Source organism: Puma concolor, chromosome B1 (genome assembly GCF_028749965.1).
Source record: "Puma concolor isolate L17-30 chromosome B1, mPumCon1.1.hap2, whole genome shotgun sequence".
In the NCBI taxonomy this organism is placed as follows: Eukaryota; Metazoa; Chordata; class Mammalia; order Carnivora; family Felidae; genus Puma; species Puma concolor.
In genome coordinates this window covers 156,774,314-156,796,154 of record NC_141670.1, presented here as the reverse complement: position 1 = coordinate 156,796,154, position 21,841 = coordinate 156,774,314, and positions in this window count along the sequence as shown.

Below are 21,841 nucleotides of genomic sequence, written 5' to 3'. Positions count from 1 at the left end.
GTCCTGCTGTAAGAATTCTGCCCTAACCATTGACTCCCTTCCTTTTAGCATAGTCCCCTATCTTCTAATGCTACCTGTCCATTTGGCTACAGCAACTGGAGACAGAGTTCATTCTCAACAACTGTGATTCTCATTTATAAAGTGCACATGAATAACATGAGAATCTTGTTAAAATGCAAATTTGGGGAGCATGTGGGTGGCTCAGTCAGTTAAGTGTTCGACTTGGGCTTCAGTCATGATCTGCCCTGTCGGGCTCTGTGCTGACAGCTCAGATCCTGGAGCTTGCTTCAGATTGTGTCTCCTTCTCTCTCTCTCTCTCTCTCTCTCTCTCTCTGCCCTCCCCCATTCGTGCTCTGTCTCTCTGTCTCAAAAATAATAAATAAACATTAAAAAAATAATGCAAATTTTGATTTGTGTTACTCCAGTAGTCTGGGGTTTCAATCTCAAACAAGCGCTCACACATTTGCGTGGCCACTCCTCCCAATACCAAGGTTTTCGACTGTCTCGTTCTGTTTCTTCCCCAGTAACACATTATGCCTTAGGGTATTTTTCCCCTGTTTTTTTGGATACTAAGGGATATATTATAGAAAAGGGGAAACGAGTTTCTCTTTGTGGACAATCAAGAAAGTTCTCAATTTTACCAAAAAAAAAATCTATTAATATTTTGGAAAATATATATGGAGTGGATTCTCAAAGTAGGTTATGGATATAGTAGAACTGAAGCAGAAGCCATTACTGTTCTACTCCATCATTTTGGGTCCAAAATAACATGGAAAAATGGGGAGACTGTGTGTGTGTGTTTCTGTGTTTGTGTCTATATGTAATTGCATGTATATGTAAAAGACATATATGTAGCAATTGCCTATAAGAAAGATCTTAGCAAAGTGGAATTTCCCTCATTAACATTATATATAACACACTAGAAATATTAGAAAAATTTAAACTAATTTTTTGAGTATGTAAAAGAGTTCATTGTTGCAGTTAGATATACTTGCTGGTATTCTATTTGTATGTAGAGTGGGAAATAGTCACACAGGTAGATGCAGCAAAAATTGAAAAGTTAAAGAATGCCCAGAAAGTTACATCATCTTGAATTTTATAGATAAATCCGTTTCTAAAAATAGTTATAATTATGTGTTTCATTACAATACTAAAAAGTTTCTTGTTTATTGACAGTGACGAATCTTGTCTCAGTATAATATCTAATGAGGTGAAAGTCAGCTCACTGTTTTCTACTTACTTGGGATGCTTTACCTAGGATTCACTCCCAGTCACAGGATCAGAAAATATTAATATCTATCCCAAAGTATCAAGAATGTTAGGCTCTGAAGATGTTATGTATAAATTGAAATAAAAGATCTTGTCTATATTGGTAATTGTGTGTTAAGTGTGTTAAAGTCAAACACACCATGGTATTAAACACAAATGCCTGGATAATTATGAATTAGATTATAATGAACATGATCTTCAGATAATCACGATTCTTTAAAAAGCAAGAACCCTGTCTGATCTCCAAAATAATAATTCTCCTTATATTTCCAAATGGTGAAAATATCTCACTAAACCTCATTATTATTTTTATTTTGATATTCATGCTTTGCTTATATAAGATATGAGAATATGTATTTTATACTTAGTATATACTGTTGATTCTACCAATTAAGTCACGGTCTAGAAATTCACAGTTATTTTTAAATGTGGGGGGGCATTGTGGAAAGGTAAAGTGAATTAAAATATAAGCTTTATACGTCCTAAAGCTAGTAATTTCTCACATTCTTAGAAAGTCTTTAGCACAGTGGTGATTGTCACAATTTCATTGTAACTGATGAAAACAGAATTCCATTAATTCTGTTAATGCAGAAAAACCTACCAAGAAGAAATAGGAAAGTGAAAAAAGAATATAAACTTTCTTTTTAAGCTTGGTCTTTTGTTTTAAAATTTTAAGTATAGCATGTTATTTTTCTATAATGTACAATTTTTAAATTAATGTGTTTACAGTTGTAAATTAAGTACATAGTTTCTGTAGTTTATAAATTGCCTAAAAGGTTAAAAATAATAACTAATAACATTTGGCTTTAAAAATTCAAATCGGAGTAATATCTAAGATTGAGGACTCAAGACTAATTCAAATCCCTGTGTAAACACAACTAATTCAATGTTATATTTTATTCACTTATTTTGAAAACAGAATGATATTAGCTTATTTTGCTATGTTTATATGTTAGTATGAGGGTCAATAAAATAGTTCAGTGTTTCCCAGCTCCGGCTTCAATTAGAATCACCTAGAGTATATTTAAAAAACAAATAGCCCATGTCTCACTCCATATCAATTAAATCAGAATCTCTAGGGATGGTGCCCAGGTATAAGTTAATTTTAAAAGCTCACAGGTGATTTAATGTGCAGTTTGGGCTAAGAATCGCAGAGTTAACTGTTTAATAAATATTGGATAAGTATCTGCATTAATCATGTTTAAATATTACACAACTTTTCTTTTTTTTTTTGAAGCAGGGAAGATGTATGGGAAAGACCAAAATAGTAAACTTCTTATCCTCAGATGAATCTAGTTAATCACCTAAATATGGTTTTCCTCCCAATTTATGAAAATGGATAACATATCGTTCAAATAAAATTCAGCTAGATTATTAATCATATATTTCATTATTTAATGAACGGAAGAAAAATTCTTATTCAAAATATCTGGGTTCCTATCAATAGTTTCAAAGTCCATAAATATTATTATAGCAGAAAAAAAGTCAGTTATTAATTTTACATCAGGCAAAATTCACAGACACATATCAGGAATTGTTTACATGGATCAAAAGCTACTTCAAGATTTCTCTGAATATTTGACTGTTATCAGACCATATATATACACGTGGTATTCAGCACAGTGTCACAGCTATCCCAAAATATCCTTGTTAAAGTGAATTCTAAATTCCCTAGATAGTTAACACATAACGTTCATGGATAGAGTAACAGAGTGTCAAATAAGTTTTTATTCTCTTGGCAACTGATAAAATGCCTGCTTGGAGCACTGTCTTCAGTAGGCTTTACCCAAAATTAGTAAGAAAGAATTCGATGATGGATTATTTGTATCTGTTACAATCAGGGAAGGGGACCAGAGGGGAAATGATCCAATTCACGTGCAATTTATATGCCCTCCCTGGGAGAGAAGTTGTGAATACAAATATCAGATGTTCCTATTTTAGAAGAACCTAGAGCCCTAACTCCTTTTTAAGAAACTTTTTATTCTTGCATGTAGTTGACATAACAATTACACTAGTTATAGTAATTTCAGGTGTGCCACATACTGATTTGACACTTGAATGCGTGTCTCATTGCTCACCGCGGTAAGCGTACTCACCAAACAGCATTAGTATAATATTGACTATATTGCCTGCGCTGTACTTGTCATTGCCATGACTTATTTATTTTATAACTGGAAGTCGGGATCTCTTAATCCCCTTCACCGATTTTGCCCATGCTCCACCCCTTCTTTATGACGACAGCTACTTCAGTTACGCAATAATAGAAAATAGTGCACAAGGGAAGAAGAAAAGTTATTTACATCATTTATTCCACTTCTTCCACATGTTTGTTTTATGTTATCCACTGGGTTAAGTTTAGAATGATTTTCTATCCCATTATTTTTCACAAAGCCATACCTGAGCTCTTCTCTGCTCTAGCCGGTCATCACCTCCAGCTGACCACATCCCTGACCAGGATCCCTCACATTCGGCCTAAATTCCATCCAGTTCTCATAGAAATGTGGAAGCCTTTTTCTCTTTTATAATCTTTCCTACATATCAATCTCAGTCTGCCTCTTATGTTTAATCTTAGCCTTACTCTTTTCCCCCATTTGTTTCTGTGTTTTGTAAACGTCATTTACATATTAATTGATGTTTCTCTGCTCCATGAATCAGCATCTTCTCTTAGCCTTGAGATCAACTCACCAGCCAGGACTTGTTCCCCTTCTTTCTAATTTTTAATATATTTTTTACTGTTCGTACATTTTTGAGAGAGAGACAGAGACAGAGACAGAGTGTGAGCAGGGCAGAAGCAGAGAGAGAGGGAGACACAATCCGAAGCAGGCTCCAGGCTCTGAGCTGTCAGCACAGAGACCGATGCGGGGCTGGAACCCACAAGCCATGAGATCATGACCTGAGCCAAAGTCGGATGTCTAACCGACTGAGCCACTCAGGCGCCCCTGTTTCCCTGCTTTCTAAGCTACTCATTTATTTATTTATTTTCCATGTACAGTGTAAATTCACAGAATTGCAGATGTGAAACAACCCTTGAAATCATTTAATTCAATCCCTTTACTTCACAGGTGAGTACACTGAGGACTACAGAGAACATGTGATTGTTCAATATCATACCTCGTTCACACTGGAGCTAATTCTTGGATCAGAATTTCCTGATCAGTTCATTTCTTATCTTTTCTTCATATTTTCCTGGCTAAGTCCTCCTACTGCAATATGTCTGCCTCACATGTGATCTAGTTTCTCTTCTCTTACTAGAGTATTTTTTGAGATCCTTTGTCTCTATATTTTAATGTTTATTTATATATAGGAGAGAGAGAGAGAGTGCAAGCAGGGGAGGGGCAGAGAGAGAGAGGGAGACACAGAATCTGAAACAGGCTCCAGGCTCCGAGCTGTCAGCACAGAACCCAAGGCGGGGCTCAATCTCACGGACCTTGAGATCATGACCTGAGTCAAAGTGGGACGCTTAACCTACTGAGTCACCCAGGCGCCCCTGAGAGCCTTTGGTTTTAAATAAAGAACCATAATTCAAACTTAGTTAAGCTAAACAAATAAAAACATAAAATACCTTTAATGAGATTTATTGATTCACCTTAATCGGGGAAGGAAAATGTGAGGCAAGGGCTAATTGGAAACTAGACAATGAACACAAAGACTTTCCCTGTGTCTGATTTCTCTGTTTTTCCTTGTTTTCCCTATGAGCCAGCTTGATTTTTTTCCCACTAAGAGTCAGTATTTTATGGTGGCCGAGTGCCCAGGCTTTGAATACAGACTGCCTGGGTTGAAAGCATCCTTCTCCATTTTCTAGTTTTGTGACTAGAAAGTTCCTCTCTGTATCTTAATTCCCTCCTCTGTAAAATAGGGATAATGATAAAATCTACTGAATAGGGTTTTTGGAATAATGGAGTTAAAATCATGAGTTACTGGAGTGTTTAGGACAGTGCTTGACACAAAATAAATCTTAAGAATTGTTCCCTATTCTTATTGTACTAACAGGCCAATCTCTTTTTATAGATAGAGTCATGTTTGGTAGAAGCTTTGGATTTTCAATCAAATAGCTCCATGGAAATATATAAAGGCTCTGATTAGAAAAATCCAAGGATTGCGGTGCCTGGGTGGCTCAGTTGGTTAAGCATCCAACTCTTGATTTCAGCTCAGGTCATGATCTCAGGGTCCTGAGATGGAGCCCCATGTCAGACTCCATGCTGGGCATGGGGCCCACTTGAGATTCTCTCTCGCCCTCTACCTCTGCCCCTCCCCTGCTCTCTCTCTCTCTAAAAAGAAAAAAAGGAAAAATCCAAGGAAAGGGGGACCTGGCTAGCTTAGGCAGTAGAGCACACTACTCTTGATCTCAGGGTTGTGGGTTCAAACCCCACGTTGGCTGTAGAGTCTACTTAAAATGAAAAGAAAAAAGAAAATTTAAAAAAGAAAAAAAAGAAAAGAAAAGAAAAGAAGAAAAGCCTGAGGAAGGATTTAGATTCACCATGATTGGTTTACTCCTTACCCTGGACCAGTTTTTGCCTGAGGGATTGACTACCATAATATAGGCACAGCCTAAGTTACTGGTTACATCTCCAACTAGGGCAGCAAAGTCCTACCAGAAGCTGATGTGAGGGGGAAGCTGGACAAAGACACCTAGGCTACTATCAGTTGTCACAATGCTACAGCTTGCCTGGTCCATCTGAGAAATGAGCCTTGTAAACTTCATTCTTTCCTATCTATATTATGCTTCATATCCAACTGACCTCTGTTATCTTTATTCAGTTCCATTTCTATCTCACCAGTGTAATGCCAATTAAAAACAACTATTAAACTCACAATTCAATTGCAATTACAAAGCTGCATATTTATGTTGGTTACAATTAATTTCTATCTTCTCCTTAATAAGCTTGAATTGTAAACATTTGAAAATCAGAAATGAATACTTAGTTTTTCTATGGACTCTTCTCTTATACCGAGGTCCTGAATTTCACTCTGTAAGTTTGGAAATTTGAAGTAGAGAAATACTACTTTTTCTAAACACTCACGTGTCCTTGAAAAGATAATTAAATTGGTTTTGATGAAAGCTCTTCCTGAAAAACAGGGTAGAAATAAAAATGCTATTAGGTTTAATCCAGGATTAGCAAGAGATAGCCAGAAAAGCTAGTATTCTCACCAAGCTTGAAGGCTAAGAGCTGAGGGATACACCCCACCACCATATATATGTCTAAATAAAATAACAGTTTAAAAGAATGCTGCTACCAGTTAGAAATAATCTTTGAGATAACATTGTGGGGATTTTTCCAAAGATACACTTTGTAATGAAGCATTTTTTAAAATATGGATTGCTTATCTTATCTAACAAGCACACACACACACACACACACGCATACACACACATGCAACTGTTAGAAAGAAAAATAAGTTAAAAAATATTATATATATATATATATATGCAATTCTAGTAAAGAAACAGAAATCTTAGCATTCCCTCCCCCCACTTTCACAAATACTTGAGGAAGAACATGTATGCGGTGTATTTCGTGACTCAAGGGAAAGATCCAACGTCTTGTATAATGCCATAGGATTTCCAGCACTACCCAAAGAATGTCAGAAGTGAAAAACAATTACAGTTCTGCCTCTTTTGCTCAATGAGCCTTATGTGTGTAGAGTTGTGTTTTATTTATTAGAAGCTTCAGTTTTATTCTAAGTGGAAGTGGTTGAGTTCTTGTGAATAAACAAAGTAGAAGAAGTGCTATTAAATTTTGATTTTTCTTTTGAAGCATTTACAGCATTTCCATAGACAGAAGGAAAAACTAATTGAGTGGCCTCAATAAAAAGATAGATTGAAATGTTCCAAATGTGAGATGCAGACACTTGGACATACATCAGAAGAAATTACTTATTATTTCCAGTAGATTTAATTTAAAACAAACTACAGGGGAGACCATCATAAGGAAATGATACGAATCTTTAATTAGAATAATTAAAGACTAATTGTGATTTAATTACACATACGATTAAATTTTGCCAAGTTTAAAAACAAAATTCAGTTGAATGGTAATGCTTTATTGAAGGTTTGCTAGATTTAAAAGCCTAGATTTTGGAATTATGGAATCTGATTGCTGAAAGGGGGCTATTCCTTTGTCTGTGTATATGGGCTTTATGTTAGAGCAGTTGCATACTTTAAGGACACTAAAATTTTTAGGGTGATAGGATGATCAACCATTTCTCATTATCCTACATAAATGCAAACAACATACAAAACCAACACATACTTTCACTAGGAATAGCACCTTCAAGAACAAACCAAAATACTGAGGATTAAATCACATTTGGGGCTTATATAGTCTCATGCCCAAAGTGTTTGAAAATGCTTTTAAGAGAAGGGAGAGCTTAAGAGGATTATAACTCTCAAGACTATTGTAACAAAGCATACTGTGCTACAAATAAATCTTGATGTGACTGTTACAGAAAATAGGTGCTGTAAAGGCCATCCTTTAGAGGGAAAATATAAGCTGTCTATGCAAATAATAAAACCCTATTGAATAAATGAGTTGAAGCTCTGATGGTTCCAGAGTTTTAGTATGCTATTCGGCAATTATATCCCTATTGAGATTTAATTATCCCATTAGATATTTATTTACTACTACATATTAAGTTACCGTATACCATTAGAGTCAGTAGACTAATAAATACATAACTACTGCTAGATAGAAACAGCTTAGCCAAATAATTATTTCCAATTATTTCACAAACATTTAACATTATACCCAGAACAATGCCTTGTCCATAGCAGGCATCCTCTTAGTGCATTTCTCGTTTTTTTGTTTTTTGTTTTCCTAAATGAGAAGATAGATGGCCTGACCTGCATTTTATTTGGCTGGTATTATCTGTCTTCCTTTGTAATATATACCTATAGCGATCAACTTAGAACTTTAACCTGAACCCCAAACTACATTAAGCAGGTTTGGGGAAGAGAAGTAACAGAGAAATGAAAGAATGTGGAGGGTCGCTGGCAAGTAACAGGATTTATTCTTTCTTTCTTTCTTTCTTTCTTTCTTTCTTTCTTTCTTTCTTCTTTCTTTCTTTCTTCTTTTTTTCTTTCTTTTTTAAATACATCCTCCTAGGGTTATTTTCTCTGCCAAAATCTACCAAAGCTTGGCAACAGAGTGTTTAATGTGTTGAAAACTGAGACACAAAGCACTAGAGATAAAACCTTTGGATAACTATTTCCGTTTTGTAGTTATTCAAAAGAAAAGAAAAAATGATCTACTGAGCTCAAAGGTTAGTGGTTCCCCTGTAAATTGATGTTTATATTACACCTCTTATTCAAAGAGTTTAGAAGAAGTTATCAGCCTTCAAAATGATCTCTATCATGATGACATTTCCACAGCAAGGAAGCATACTGGAAGGAAGTTACTTGAAGACTTAGGTCAGTGTTTCCCAAACTCCTTTAATAAACTTCTGTTTTGAGACATTGTGGGGGTGTGGGAGGGGGGAATGTAATGGGTAGGGGGAACTCTGTGGGTCAAGGCAATTCAGGAAGACCAAATGAAAATAAACATGTTTCTTAACCACAAAATCCATAAAAGCTTTAATATACTAACCTTCATTGTGAGTCTCCTCCAAGAAAGCATAAACTGAATATTTATTAAGAGGACAGGATATAAAAGAAGGAAACAAAATTAGAACAAACATTAGTCATCCATTACTAAGTCCATGATCCATTGATGTCTAAACTTAGTTCTCGATAAGCAGGATTTCAGTTGTGCTCTATTTTACACATCAAGTGTTGGAGGCAGAATAAACTCACTCTTTGGTGAACAAACAATTCTGTGTTACCTACCCAGTCATCACTGCTCCTTTTGGAGAGGAAGGATGGATATTTGTAGGGGATAAACAAAGTATGGCCTGCAGCTGTTACTGGAACGCAGTCATGCCCACTCCTTTTGTGGCATCAATGGCCGTTTTTGAGTGACAGTGCCGAGATGCATAGCTTCAGAAAGACCTCATGGCTGACAAGCCTAACATATTTAGTATCTGGCTCTTAAAAAAAAAAAAAAAGGTGGGAAGAGTGGTGGTTAGGGGCACACACTTCACAACCAAAAATCGATCTTCAAATCTTGGCTCACATTTGACTTTAGGCAAGTTACTTAATCCTTCAGTGCCTCAATTTCCTCATTTGCAAAACAAATAATAATTTTATCTACTCCATAGGGTTGTTACAAAAACTAAGCAAATTAATGTATGAAAAGCACTTGGAACTTGTGATACACATTTGTGCCTGACACACATAAAATGTATATGATTAAACTATTATTATTATTACCAATAGGACCTGATGTTATAGTACAGTTGCAATTTGTCCAGCTAAAAATCTCTATTACCTACCCTTTTTTATAGCTACACGTGATAAATGAGACACAGGTAGAAATCGTTATTTCTAGGAAGCTTCTAGGAAGCTTCCTTATTTCTTTATTTTTTTAAATATAATTTATTGTCAAATTCACTATCATACAGTGTGTAAAGTGTGCTCTTGGTTTTGGGGGTAGATTCCCATGGTTCATCGCTTACATACAATACCCAGTGTTCATCCCAAGTGCCCTCCTCAATGCCAATCACCCATTTTCCCCTCTCCCCCACTCCCCCATCAACCCTCAGTTTGCTCTCTGTATTTAAGAGTCTCTTATGGTTTTCCACCCTCCCTCTCTGTTTGTAACTATTTTTCCCCTTCCCTTCCCCCATGGTTTTCTGTTAAGTTTCTCAAGATCCACATATGAGTGAAAACATATGGTATCTGTCTTTCTCTGACTGATTTATTTCACTTAGCATAATACCCTCCAGTTCCATCCACACTGCTGTAAATGGCATGATTTCATTCTTTCTCATTACCAAGTAGTATTCCATCGTATATATAAACCACATCTTCTTTATCCATTCATCAGTTGATGGACATTTAGGCTCTTTCCATAATTTGGTTATTGTTGAAAGCACTGCTATAAATATTGGGGTACATGTGCCCCTATGAATCAGCACTCCTGTATCCTTTGGATAAATTTTGGGAAGTTTCTTTAAAGGGGGTTGCCTCAGCGAGGCAGTGTGTTTGTTCTTTACCCTTCTTTCCCTACTTCTTTTTTCTTGCTGGAATATAACCATAATCGTTAGAACTCTAGCAGCCATCTTGGACCATTAGGTCACCTTGAAAAAGAAAGAGCTATGCTAAAAATGGCAAAGCAGAGAGACTAATGGAGCCTAGGTCCCTGCTGACTGTGCAGCTCCTGTACGGCCCTGAATTGTCCACCTTCAGACCTATATTTTAACGTGATCAATAATAAATCACCATGTTGTTTTAGTCATTGTTATTTAGACTTTTCTGTCACATGCAACTAGCCATAATTCCTAACTGATAGAGTAGTAAGTCAGTTAAACTTGTTTTCTTTTTTTGACCGAAATAGGAAGAGGGCATGTTAATGCCATTTTTTTAAAAGGCAAAAGCAGGCAGATTAATACAATTAGCTGAGGATTTTTGGCATTTGGTCCTTGCCTATCCAAGAAATATTTGGAAATAATGCGGGATGCTTCCGAAGATGATGATGGAGAGGGTGCCAGAGACCCCAGACACAAACCAATCATGCCATTTTTTTTAAACATAAAAGTGACAGGGCTTTTACATTTCAACGTTAAACTGCAGCTTGCATCAAGGTCTCACTGTAGACTGTTTAAGAGAGGACCATTCCATTTAATTCTAATCTCTTCATGGAGTATGTATTACCGTGGGGAAAATCTCAGCTATCAGTTAGCTGCAGCACAGCATGATTTCTCATGCCTAGCCGGCAGTTATCAGAAGAGTTCCCTCTCAAGGTTGTAATCATTACGAAAACGGCAATGAAGTAGTTAGTCAAAAGACACTAAAGTATCCTTCAATTAAAACCCAGTAGCAACACAAATCGTTCTTTTCTTTCTTGACTCATGTAGAAAAGCTGTCTATACCAACACTTGATCACTCAATTAGAAACCAGCCCTAGAGAAGGCTTAGCAGGGGCCATAGTCGCAAACACACCATGAGGAGGCATTTAACAAATGGTGTAGTATCCTTTTAGGGGGCTGATGGCCACATAGGTAATTTAGCTTTTCTCCTGATAAGGCCATGCCATTTTACTGGAAGTCTTGAGTAAGATGGACCTCTCTGTTCATGTAACACATGACACACCATGACTGGCATGATATAATCACTTATAGATGATAAATATTTACCTTTTGGTAAAACCACTTGGTAAAACATTGCTTAGGGAGGCATTTCTGGATGTATCTACCTTCTCCATCTTTTGTCCATATGCACATAACTCTGTTATGAGAATTAAGAGGAGCAAGCAGGAAGAGTATAATTAGATGTAGTAGCAGGTGAGACTAGTTCTAGCAAGTGGTTACCAGGAAAAATAGTGAAGATTATTAGAGGTAAACACCCAAGTATTTAAAAATGACTCAACGTTTGATTTGATAGCTTCTTAAAGAGATGACTGCCAGCTGACGGGCAGGCCAATGTTTTCTTTTTCTTGGAAATGGTCAGACTTCCAAATTATATGAAGACAGTTGTAGATGTCTTTTTATAAATATTTTTGTATGGAAACAATACAAACTTATAAATCACAACAATATAGCTACACAAGCAAAATCCTCAAAGCTAGGGTTGCAAAACCACAAAAATCATCTGATGGCCTCTCCCATCTCATCAGCAACTGAAAGTAAATCTATACTAAGACCTACAAGGCCCTACATGATGAACTACATGCAGCACCCTCTGCATTCAGCTCCTACTACTCTCCCGTCTCCCAGTCCTCTCGGCCACACTTCTCTGCGCCGCTAGTCCTCAAGGACAGAAGATGTGCTCTTGCTAACGGAACTTGCAATTGCTGTTCTCTCTACTGCGGTGCTCCTTCCCAACCAAATCCCCATAGTTGCTTCACACACTTCCTCAGTGAGGCTTGTGCTAGCAAACCTATCGAAAAATCCAGCAATGCCCCCCTACTACTCTCTTTCTTGACTTTTTCTTATCACATAACATTTTCACTTATTTATCTGGCATATACTTTGTCCCTCCACGTTCTGTTTTCAAGAGGATTGTGATTTATGTCTGTGTTATTCCTTGTTCCCAGTTCCTGGAATAGCACACGACACAGGGCAGGCCTATATGAATATATGTTGAATGGATGAGTAGATGAATGGATAAGCAATAATAAAAAATTTTAAAATAGCATTTTATAAAATTTGTCACAGGTATCAATTTGGTGTATATTCTTCTAAAACCTTTCTGGGGATGTGCCAATGTGTATATACTTACAGACATGTGTATGTCTGTCTTCGTGCATATATATATATGTATATGTACATATACATATATATATTTTTTCATCTTTCATATGTATATATACATATACATATATTTTTTTCATCTTTTTAAAATGGTTATTTTGAGAGAGAGAGAGCTCACACGTGTGTGAGTGTGGGAGGAGTAAAGAGAGAGAGGGAGACAGAGAATCCCAAGCAGGTTCCATGCTGTCTGTGCAGAGATGGATGCAGGGCTTGAACCCATGAATTGTGAGATCATGACCTGAGCCAAAATCAAGGGTCGGATGCTCAACTGACTGAACCACCCAGGCGTCCCTCAGTTTTTATAATAGTAGGTTTTTCAACCAGGTTCAACCTTCAATTTAAGTTAATTCTAGACTTCTGGTGTCCTTTCTACATATATTCTTTATACTCTTGTTAGCATATCTGTAGATAAACTTCTAGAAGTAAAATTGCCAAGTCAGAAGTGTGTGCAGTTTTAACTTATTATGGAACATATTTAACATATAATAAAATAGATAAATATAACCCCCCATATATTTACCGACCATCTTCAAACATTATCAAAAATTGGTCAGTGTTGTTTCATTTATATTCCTATCCATGTCCTCCTCTCCGATTTCATTTTGAAGGAAATCATCTTTATAATTTACATTCCTTTTTATGAAACAATTCAACCATTTCATTCATACATATTTCAATATGTATTTCTAAGAAATGATGACGGTTTTAACTTAAATGTAGTTGATACCATTTGCTCTTTTTTAAATTAAAAATAATTCTTTTAAAATCCTAAAATATCTAGTCAGCGTTTATATTTTCAACTGCCAATTGTTTTATAGTTTGGATCAGGAACCAGATATAGTTCATGGATTAGATCTCTCAAGTTTTATGTTGTTGTTGTTGTTTTCTTGCCTTGTGTGCGTGTGTGTGTGTGTACCTTAAAGAAATCATGTTGTTTGCTTTGTGGTGTTTACAACAATCTGGATTTTGCTTGATATATCATTGTGGTGTCTTTGCAATATTCCTTCATTCTCTGAATGTCTTCTACAACAATATAGTTGAATCCAGAAACTTCAGTGGATTCAGGTAAAAGAGTTTTGGCAAGACTTTCATAGGTGATATTTTATGCCATCAGGAAGCAAATAATGTCTGGTTATCTCTCTTTATAAGGTATTAGTAGCCACTGATAATCACATCAATATTCATCTCAATATATTTCCAGTCATTTTCATTGCCTGAGGCTAATTTCTCAGTGGATTTCTCAAGGAAGATTCATTTTAAGCAATATTTGCTGAATTCATAGATTTTCAAAAAGTGTAATTGTGACAAAAGTCATAAATGCTGGAAAGACAATCTGGCTGAAAAAAATTATTGACTCACATTTGCTTTTTTGAGTATGTAAAATATAAATATGTTATCCTTGGTCTTTTGGCATAAAATGCTGCTATTAAAAATCTGATGACATTCTGATTTTCTTTTCCTCATAGGTAACTTGGTATTTTTGCCTTAATGTTCACAGAGTTATTTTTTCATTTTTTCTTCAAATATCTATAACAATATTAAAATACGTTCTCAAAGTTGGCAATTATGGTTCAAGTTTTCCAGTATGCATACCTTTCCAATATGGTTATTTCCTGAATTATAATTTTTAATATTTTTCTATTTCTTGGTATTGATATTCTTGTTTGGAGACCTCTGTTATACATATTTTAGAGTTTTCCTTCCACTTCATTTTATTGAATTCCTGTTCTAGATATATTGGAGCTTATTTTCCCATTGTAAAAAGTATGCCTTCGCAGGGCACCTGGGTGGCTCAGTTGGTCAAGCAGCTGACTCCAGCTCAGGTCATGATCTCACAGTTTGTGGGTTGGAGCCCAGCATCAGGCTCTGTACTGACAGCTCAGAGCCTGGAACCTGCTTTAGATTCTGTGTCTCTCTGCCCCTCCCCTGCTTGCACTCTGTCTCTCTCCCTCTCAAAAATAAATAAACATTAAAAAAATAATAAAAAGTCTGCCTTTCCCTCAAAATTTCTTATTGCTTTTCTCACTTTTTTTGTTTGTACAATTTTCCTTTTTCCTTTGTATTTCTTTTAAGATTATCTGAGTTTAGTAGCCCACCTGTTTTTTATAATTATTTTTATTACTGAATTTATATTTCCTTTAATTTGTAATTTTTTCTGAGTTCAGTCACCTTATATGAACTTTTAAAATTCTAATCTATATTGTTCTAACTTCTTTTATTTAACTATTTTCTTAATTCATTTGAAATTTTTAGTTAATAATTTTCATCTCTTTTGAGCATTTCTGGCCTACTTTCATGTTTGCAGGTGGTTTTTTACTCCACTTTCTTTTGTTACTTCCAAAAACTTTGTATAGGCTTCAAACCAATTACTTTCTATGGCCTGTTTCTTATGTGAAAATGCTTTTCCCGAACTGTTAGAAGGAGAGGTGTGTCAGAACACCTTTTCTAGCTTCTTAGTTCCAGGGCTCCTTCTTATTTTCATGAGATGTTGAAAAATATGATTTTACTCCTGAAACCACTACTACACTATTTGTTAACCTGCCTGGATTTAAATGAAATTAAAAAAAAAATAGGGCCCCTGGGTGGCTCAGTGGGTTAAGCATCTGAGTCTTAAATTCATCTCAGGTTATGATTTCACAGTTCGTGGGTTTGGGCCCCACATTGGGCTCTGCACTGACAGTCCAGAACCTGCCTGGGATTCTCTCTCGCTCTCTCTCTCTCTCTCTCTCTCTCTCCTTCTCTCTCTCTCTACCCCTCCCCTGCTCTCAAACTGTCAAAATAAATAAATAAATAAAAATTTAAAAAAATAGGATTTTATACTCTCTGAACTCTCCCCGTCTGGACATACTCTTTTTTCACCTATGTTGTCTCTGTCTTGCTCACCTTGGATTCTACTCCCAACAATTTCTTCTCATTGTGGAACTCTGTCCAGGATGGAAGTTTCCACTGGTTAGTTTTGAGTGTTTATGGAAACCAGACTGTTCCATCCTGTGAGACTGTTGTGGAACTCAGGCACCAGGAATCAGATTGTGCAAAAAGCTTGTCTGTGTTGTTGTGCTTTCTAGTGAGACCGTGTTGGAATTTGGGGTTTCTTCTTTCAGGTCATTCAGATGCCCATTTCCTTCATTCTTATCCCTCCTATAGGTGCTATGCATTGCAAGTTTATGGTGACAGGTGGTTTATCTCCATAGAGAGCCCAAAGAGATACTATCTCATCATTTTGACTCTAGTTGCCTGTTGTGAGGCCTTGGTTTTGCTCTTAGTTTCTCTGTCTCTTTTTCTGGTGGAATTTTGGAAAATACAACATTATGCTACCACAACCATGTCTTTAGTATTTTCTAGAAGAGGGGGTGTGTAGATTTTTAATTTTGATAGTGGCAAATTTTCCTCAGTAAAGTCTACTTCATTCTACTCTTACATAAAGATTATGAGAATTTGTTATCTGACAACCTGGCTAACATTAGATATCATCATTAGTTTTTATCTTTGGTGGCCTATGAATGAACAGCTGTGCAACCCTGTTTTAGGTTACTTTTCATGAATGAACTTAAAAAAGAAGAAGTAATTTGAGGTCTTTTCATGGTTGTATTAAGCAAATCATGTATATTTTCCTGTGAAATAATGCTTTACATCCTTTGAACATCTTTCTAACAGATTGTATTCTTTTACTATTTAGCATAGTAACAAATTAGGTCATTTTTTTTTTTCTGTTTAAACAAATTAGGTTACTTTTTTTCTGTTTTTTTTTCATTTAAAATTATTATCTTTATAATATATTTTAATATCTATAAAGACTATGTCTCTTGACACATTTTCATTTGTTTTTCGTTCTATCAGATTAAATGTTAGGGGTAATTTTCACTTTCTAAGGAAATAATTGACTTGCGTGAGGTCATATAATGGTGTGGGAAGAGGCAGCATTTGGAATTAACTTTGCTGGTGGTTCCAAAATGTATGTTCTATCTGCACCGTTCTTTTTTAAAAATTCAGTTGCTTCCATTCAGCAAGAAAAACAAACATGTGCCATGGTCTGTGTGCTGCATTCTGTGCTACCTGCTTAGTCTACAAAGAGAAATTACTTTGTTTCTGGACTTGAGAGCTCATTGCCTAATATCCTATGGTTATCCTTTTTTATTGCCAATTTTCCTCCAGAAAAATCATACATAAATCTTTATAAAGCCTTTTAAACCCACAGAAGTAGTCATTTTTAATAGCATAAATACATCAGTTGGGCACAGAGACAGTTTTTGAAATAATTTTTGTTTGGATTCATTTTTATGGGAGAAAAATACTTAAAAAGGAATAAAAAGGAGGTTTATATCTTTAAAAAGCAGGGTAGGTATAATCTCTTTTACAAAATGGTTGCTGCTGGAGTTTATACATAAAGACTCCTCACTGACATTCCCAATTCACTTTTAAAGATTATTTGATATATTGGAAAACATGGCTCAGGTTTCAAGTCCTTCTTCTTTACATTGGTTGTTTATAGCTGCATACAATACAACTCTGAAAATTAGTGGCCTAAAACCACAATATTTATTATTTCACTTTCAGTCCATCAGCTGTCCAAGCGAGGTTAGGCTAGGTGTTTTGGCTCAAGTTGCAATCAATCAAGCTATCAGCCAAGATCCTCATCGTCATCATAAAGTCCAACTAAGGCTGCACTTCCAAGTTTGCTCACCGGCTTGCTGGCAAATTCAGGGCCTCAGTTTCTCACTCGTTGTTGGTCAGAGTCCGCCCTCAGTTCCTTGCCCTTTAGACCTCTCTCTAGCACACTTCACAGCCTGGCAGCTTGCTTCATCAGAACAAACAGGCAAGAAGAAAAGTGGAAGGTGAGCTGGCAATGGCCGTCAGATTTTAATCTAGTGTTAGTAGTACCATCCTATCACCTTTGCTGGATTCACTTCCTTGGAAGCAGATCACTAGGTTCATGCCACAGACGGGTAGAGGGAATCATAAAAGGACTGGAATAACAGGAGGCAGGAATCATTATAGACCAACTTAGAAGTCTGCCTACAACTCTCTGGCATCATTCTGCAACCTTGGCTTATCTATACAATAGAGAGTGCTAGAAGAAAAGAAGCATTTATAAATCATTATCAGTAAAATTATATCTAGAGATGCAGGAGATAAAATTATGTCAATATTTTCTTTTTAGTATTTTTAGTAATATTTTTACTCTTACTGATAAGCTAACATTTACTAAACCTAACTGTATGGCCAATGCCAGACTAAAACGTCGTTCGTGTTTATGTCACTTGCTATTCACATAAGATTACTAGCACAGTCTTATGAGTTAGGTGATACTATTTCCTTCGTGTTGTATTTGAGAATCTAAGTAACTTGTCCCAAGTCCTACAACTAGTAAAAAATATCTGGCCTGTCTTCAACTCCATGACTACGTCATAAACAAAACATTTTGATTTTTTTTTAAGTCTTTGTTTAAATATCGCGATGCTTGCTATTTCATTGCTAGGGACTAATTTTGAGGCAAATATCATCTTCTAGGTAAGACATTTCAGTGCCTAAAAAACCCAGCCAGCTACGGGTTAAAGTCCGCATAAACATCATGCAGTAAGGCTTTGCTGCATAGGAATTTTATAAGCCTGCAGCAGCTATTACCCTGAACTGTGAAAAAACCTGGACAGAAACAAACCGTTTGCAAATAATTGTACTGACATTCCTACTTCATTACTTTTAATAGAACTTAGTTTGCGGTGCCCAGGACAGGATGCATGCGCACTACCTTCAGGAGGAAGACGTGTCAGATGTCCTTATTCTCAGTTGAATGAAATGCTTTTGGCAGGAGGTCACTTTGCAGCATGAAGGACATAGTCACTTAACTAAGGCACCAGCCTTAATTAAAATAAAATAATTTTTTAAATGTTTTCAGATGGAGGAGACTGGGTGGCTCAGACACTTAAGCATCTGATTTCTGCTCAGATCATGATCTCACGGGCTCGTGAGTTCAAGTCCCACATCAGGCTCTTTGCTGTCAGCGCAGAGCCCGTTTAGGATCCTTTGTCCCCCTCTCTTTCTGCCCCTCCTCTGCTTGTGCTGTTTGTCTCTCTCAAAACAAATAAACTGACTTTAAAATACAATAAAGAATAACAAAAAAATGAAATGGTTTCGGATGATCTTGTGCATCCAGCCTAGCTATAGATAAAAGAGATTAGATAATAGAAAATAGTTACATAATGGCACTCTCTGTGCAAATTTGGTTGTTAATTCCAATCTATATCCAGCATCTACTAGATAACCCAGTCTTTTAAACTCTGAGGAAGAATAAAGCCTGAGTGAGACAAGCAGGTGTGTTGTTGAATACTTTTACATTCAATGAGTAATGAGATTGAGAAAACTTGAAAACATTTTATTTGGGAACGAAACTAAACAGTTTAACTTAGTACTCAGGTTTCTTTGTCTAAGTGAACTTCATGGCCACGAAACTAGTCCATTTTCTGTACCATGACTCTTCAATTAGCCCTTCAAGTCACTTTATTAAATGAGCATCTGCTGAAAATATGTTGTGTATCACTGCTAATTCCCTCATTCTTTCAACTACTGATTGCATATTCTCCACTAGATGGATGGCAATAGAGTGGCCATGGAATTTGGGAGGGTAGTTCAGCTAAAGTGAGAAGTACTCTAGGTGTAGAAAGATATGTTTGCATAATTTATAGAGTCACTGTCCTGAATATTAATTCTCATTTGCCATATTGGTGTCAGAATGCCTTCCAGAAGACCTCAGACTGTACATCTTGCTGACTTAGCTGACATCATAGCACAGAACTTATGATCCTGACACTGAATTGCCACATGAACTTTTCCTACAATACCTGGCACCAAATATTTGTGTGAAGTGGAGGAAAAATGAGTTTTGAAAAGTATGAATGCAGGAATTTAGCTGTGGAAAATTCTTCTAATCAAAGAGGTTTGAAATTGTCAGCATAAGATTTGGTTCTTCTTTTTCTTCCCACCCCTCTCCCCCCCTTTTTTTTTTTTTGGTTCTTCTTGATGCTTGGTTAGAATAGAAGCTCTATCCTGGCAGGTGTATATTCAATAATTCACATGTACAATTATAAATATACACTTTAAAATATTATATGACACAGTAGACTCTATCAGACCTCCTGTGTTTTATAGGACACAAGCCTGTAAGCATGCTACAAATAAGCACACCATTGTGTTCAATCTTACGTTTTATGCATCTCAACATAAAGGACCACATCTTAGAATATCTGATGCATCTTGTCCTTTATGTTTCAGATGACATGGCTTATATTAAAAAATATATATATTTTTTCTGCTAATGTGACCACAAACACTAGTATCTATAAATATGCCATACAATGAGGCTATCAAAAATAATTTGGTTAATGAATACATAATTCTTTAATATATTTCTCTGCACAGGAAAATTTTAAATGCCCTGAAATTTCCCAGCTCACGTATGAAACAAATTTAGAGGTTTTCCTAATTTTTATTGAAATCCTTAATAAACTGACATATTACTAGTGATAAGTCATAAAGTTGATACATTTTCTATGCTCTGAACATTAAAAACAAATCTCAACCATGTTGAAAATATTGGAAGTATCTTTCTTTTCTATTTACTGAAAATTTTCCAAAATTGTTATTATGAGAAGCCATAAAAAAGTATGCAGCCCCAAGATCTAGGCAAATACTATTATGTAGCTGTGACCACAAGGAAGTATTTGTTTTGGCTTCTGCTGTTTGTAGTATTTATCAGCTTTTTAAAACTTGTAATTTGTTATGATTTCTTTTCTCATTCTAAATGAATATTATATGTTGTACCTAATTTGTTATTATTCTTTCTTTCTTTTTCTTAGAGAGAGAAATTAAATAAACGTCTGGCCCTTTACAAAACCCGGATTTGTTTCTATCTCTTCCTCTTGGAATGGTTATTCGTTTTAATCTTTGTTATTAAGTATGTATAAAATGGTATTTCACTGTGGTATTATTTTGCACTGCCCTGGTCACTACTAGTGCTCTTATTGGCCATATGAATTTTTCTTGGGAAAGACTTTTTATCCCTTTGACCATTTTTTTTTATCATTTAAAAGTTTTTCATATTGATTTGTGGAAGTTTTTTTTTATGACATCTCAATATTTTGAATATTTCGTTGTTTATATTGCAAATATTTTTTCCACTTTATAACATTTTTCACTTAATGTGTCTTTTGCTTAACAACCATTCTCAACTGAGATGTACTCAATTTTATAAGTCTTTTTATTTATGGTCAACCTTTTTTAAATGTATTTTTAAGAAACTTTTCCATATCCCTCAATCTAAAAACATTTCAGATAGGTTTTTCTCCAAGACATTTAAAACATTACATTTCTGACATTTAAGTCTTTATTTCTTTGCACTTTTACATGGGGTGAAGTGGTTTCAATTTAATCTTTTTTCCATATGGATGGCCATTTTTTCCCCAAACATTCTTCCTTTCCCAACCAATCTGAAATGTCACCTCTGTCATATGTCAACACGTGTGGAAATGTTTTTGAGTTTTCTATTTTGGTTGTCGTTTTCTTTATCCTTGCGCCATTTTATCGTGTAATAATTCCTGGTAATTTGGTGGGCAATTCATTTCCCCCTATTTTCTGGCTACTATTAGTCTGTTACTCTTCCATATAAAATTTTAGAATCATCTTATGTTTCTTGAATAACTTGGTTACACATTGGAATTGTAATGGACATGATCAGGAGATGTACTATTTCTAAGTATCAGTTTTTCCAGCCAATGGCATGGTATATCACTCCCTATATTTAGATGTTTTTTAAATATCATTTAATAAAAGCTTAAAAAAATTTCCCCTGAGCAGTCTTGAACATTTTTAAATATTCTTGATAGCCTGTGACAGTATTATAAATTGTGATATCTGTTTAATTGCATCTTAAGGTTGTTTGTTACTAGTAATTAGAAACGCAACTGATAGGGGCGCCTGGGTGGCGCAGTTGGTGAAGCGTCCAACTTCAGCCAGGTCACGATCTCGCGGTCCGTGAGTTCGAGCCCCGCGTCAGGCTCTGGGCTGATGGCTCGGAGCCTGAAGCCTGTTTCCGATTCTGTGTCTCCCTCTCTCTCTGCCCCTCCCCCGTTCATGCTCTGTCTCTCTCTGTCCCCCCCCCCAAAAAAAAAAAAAAAGTTGAAAAAAAAAATGCAACTGATATAAATTTCGTTTTGCTATTTAAATATTAGTTGTA